The sequence below is a fragment of the Elephantulus edwardii genome, unplaced genomic scaffold (assembly GCF_000299155.1).
Source record: "Elephantulus edwardii isolate Elephantulus edwardi_28Jun2011 unplaced genomic scaffold, EleEdw1.0 scaffold00001, whole genome shotgun sequence".
Classification (NCBI taxonomy): Eukaryota; Metazoa; Chordata; class Mammalia; order Macroscelidea; family Macroscelididae; genus Elephantulus; species Elephantulus edwardii.
In genome coordinates, this window is record NW_006399751.1 from 10,958,595 (window position 1) to 10,962,654 (window position 4,060).

Here is a 4,060-nt window from a genome sequence, read left to right on the forward strand (position 1 = left end):
AGTCTCCTGTAGTCTGCTGGATTGTTTTTTACTATTGATATCACTTCTGGAACTGCTTAAGCCACAGGTGACACCACTTTCCTTATGCCTAGATAGTATTCCATTAACCTCTACAAACAGCCTTTTTTATGGGCCATAGAGAGTTGCTATATAGAGATTTTTGTCAGCACCCATATTATAGCATTTAACATATCTTTAGTCAAAGCAGTAATTTCCTTTTGTCCACCAGGTATCCTTTACTACTTCAGATTAGCAACTTCAGTAGCTAGCTCCTCTGGGTCAATCTGTTGTACACCTGGATCTTAATCTTCTATTGGTCATTATAGTTCATGATTGTTCCATAGCGAGTGGCGAGTCTTGTAACAGCCCAAACATATCCTTGCATTCTGTAACATACAGAACCAAAGATATTACCCCTAAATTTGTCACTCACAATATATTTTAGTAACGAGTCCTCAGGAGGCTGCCAAATACTTATCTACAAATAGAAGTAACACCTTCATAGGATAGTCCCTGGTTTCAATCATTTCTTGGGTTGGTTTGTTCTCTTCTCGGACTAGTTTTTGGTGACCAGTAGTTAGATCTCTATTTCCTGTCATTCCTGAATGATTTTCCCTTCCAAGAGGAAGATTAGAGATTAGAGGACATAGCATTGTCTGGATAGGATTGAGAGTACACTGTGCCAAGCTAAAATCAGCCACTTTAGTCTCTACATTAACCGACTCATGTTTGGGACATATCTTGTTCGTGGCATTGTTGTGTGCCATCGAGTCAGAATCAACTTCCAGCTCACCATCTAGTGGGTTTCGGGGCCAGTAACTTGCAAATGACGAGATTGCTCATCCTTCTCCCATGTAGTAGCTGATGGATTTGAACCACAGGCCTTAGGGATTGCAATGCCATTTCTTACCATCACATCAGGCCATTGGAACTCCATTCTAGTGGCTTAACGATAAGGAATTATGCTGTCAGCCTAAAGGAGCAAGGTTTGAATCCACCAACTATCAATCAGTTCCAGCACAATGGTACATAGTAACGACAACATCTGGAAAATACTGGCAGTTGCTCCTTGGAGGCAAAGATTTTGAAACTCCATCTCACAGACTTGGAGCATGTTGCCAGGAGGAACTAGTCCTTGGAGAAGGATATTGTGCTTGGAATGGTAAGAGGATGGTACAGGAGAGGAAGACCCTGGGTGAGATAGATGGATACAGAGAGTGTGGCACTGGGGGCAGATATGCCAGGGAGAATGAGAGTGGCACAAGATAGGACAGGATTCAGAGCTGTTGTTCATAGAGTCGCTATGAGTTGTCATCAACTCGATGGCATATGACGACATATAAATGCATATGAATATATATGTGCAGGTATGAGGCATACATGCATGTCTCATTGATTTTGCGTCTTTTGACAACCCAGTTTAAATATGGATGACAATTCTAAGGAGTGAATGCCTAGATGTTTTATAAGGAGCCCTGGTGGCATAATGAATAACATTCAGTCTCGTAACTAAAAGGTCAGCAACTCAAATCGACCTGATACCCCTTGGCAGAAAGGTGAGTTTGTCCTATAATGATTTACCATCTCAAAAACCTGGTGCAGGTTCATTTTGAGGTGTAATTAATTAGACAGCAAGGGGGGGATAGTTTGTTGTTTTGGGGTTTTAGTTAAGTATTAGAACCACGTACATTTATTACAAGTAAGAAAAGCTGGAAAATGTCAAATTAGGCTACATACTTACAGATTCCAGAAAGACTCTCAAACAGATTCTTGTTCTTAAGACTGCTAGTAGGACAGCTAGGGAAAGTTCTAACTTTTCTGAAACTATAAAGGAAAAATGAAACAACTATGTTGTTGTTTGTTGTTAAGTGCCGTCAAGTCGCAGGTGACTCATAGCGACCCTATGAAGGAGAGTCTTCGACGCTTTAGTGCCTTTCATCCTCTCTCCAGGTTCATAGGTAAACAACTATGCTACTAGTAAATTAAGACAAGAGTGACATTTCTTACATTAAGTGTTGCTTACTGACTATTACTTATGAAATTGACTGAGTTGCAAAGAGAAATAGTTAACTGTGAGAGGAAAAGGAATTGCTATATATTGAAGATGACTTATCTCAGGCATTCAAGAAGGCAATATATATAATATATTATATATATCTAAACTTATTTATCCCTTATTGAAACCCAGTAAGATTAATCTGATTGGATATCCATACTATAAGGATTAGGAAATCAACTCAGTTTAAATTACACCCAGAAATATAAAATGATAGGATTGGATTGCAAGAAGTAGATAAAATTTTTATTACTATATAAAATGTAGCCTTGCCAAATATTCTAAAATTTGGTCTCTAAGACAGGCCTCACTATGTCCATTGATATGCTACTTGGATGATTTGCATGTTTTAGAATAAAATGTTTTGGTGGCAATGGAAAACGTGATGCATTTCCAAATGAAAAAATATCAGACAATTGTTATTGCCTGAAAAGTCTCTTTCTAACCTGACAGTATCTTTCTGAAACTTAAAATCCTTCAATATAATTTGCCAAACCCAAGCTCATTTTAGGAAGATTTAATCTATCCCATCACCACAGTCCCACAGTAAACTCTGGTCTTTTTTAGCATTTATTACCATAAGATATTATTAATCTTTCTATAAATGCTTCTCTCAATTCCATGAAATTGGCAGCTCTTTGAAGATACATTTTAGATTGAACTATATTAATCCAGCATTTAAGTGGAAAAAAGTGATAAAAGAACAAATTTCTTTTTCATATCTATTGAAAAAATGTTTTTTTAAATATTTATGCTTTTCTTTTACAATTAATTTATTTAGGGTTCTTTTTCATTCCCACTGTGTTTCATAAAATCATTTCCATACATTGCATCTTATAAAATTAATTGTCATTGATCTATATCCACTATTACCCTCTTTCCAGATCCTCATGGAATCTTTCCTAAGCCCTTCACCGCTCCCTGCAAGCACCGGACTCTGACCCCCATCCTCAGCCCTTCTGCGCCTCCTCTTCCCTCTTTAGACATTTATACACATCTTACTAGTTATCCTTCTAGTTTCATAATAAGGACCTTATGTAGTATTTGTGCTTATGAACCTGACTTCATTCCCTCAACATAATGCTCTCTCTAGCCTCTCCCATGTTATATAGACAGAGTTAAAGCCCAAATCATAAAAAAAGATCATAGCTTTTTTTCGTTGCCTGACTGCCGCCATCATGGGTCGCATGCATGCTCCCGGGAAGGGCTTGTCCCAGTCGGCTCTTCCCTATCGCCACAGCGTTCCCACCTGGCTGAAGTTGACGTCTGACGACGTGAAGGAGCAGATCTACAAACTAGCTAAGAAGGGTCTAACTCCTTCCCAGATCGGTGTGATCCTCAGAGATTCACATGGTGTTGCACAAGTGCGTTTTGGGACAGGCAACAAAATCCTGAGAATCCTTAAGTCCAAAGGACTTGCTCCTGATCTTCCCGAGGATCTCTACCATTTCATTAAGAAAGCTGATGCTGTTCGAAAGCATCTTGAAAGGAGCAGAAAGGATAAGGATGCTAAATTCCGTCTGATCCTGATTGAGAGCCGAATTCACCGATTGGCTCGATACTATAAGACAAAAAGAGTCCTTCCTCCCAATTGGAAATATGAATCATCCACAGCCTCTGCCCTGGTTGCATAAATTTGGCTTTATGTACTTGAGCAATAAAATCATTGTTTAACTACAAAAAAAAAAAGATCATAAGAGACTAAATTGGACCAAACTAAGAAGTCCTAGACTATGGTATAAAAATCTGGCAAATACAGCCAGAAATGCACAGCAAAGAGTAGATAGCATGAATGAATGGACATTCTAAAGATTAAGTCCTTGTGTGCATCAAAACCTTTTTCCTAAAAGGTGACGAGAAAAGCTACTTACTAAAGTATTTAGCAATGACATCCCAGAGGAGGGTCTCCTAATGAAAGACTACAGAATACTAGAGATGCCTTCACAAGAGAAAGACTAATAACACAATTACAAAATGGGCCAAAGACATGGAAAAAATCTTCAC

The 4,060-nt window shown here is 38.5% G+C and overlaps 1 pseudogene; it reads left to right on the forward strand.

Moving 5' to 3' along the window:
• Window positions 1–3,234: 3,234 nt before the first annotated feature.
• Window positions 3,235–3,690, forward strand: LOC102857436 (annotated as a pseudogene).
• Window positions 3,691–4,060: the final 370 nt, after the last annotated feature.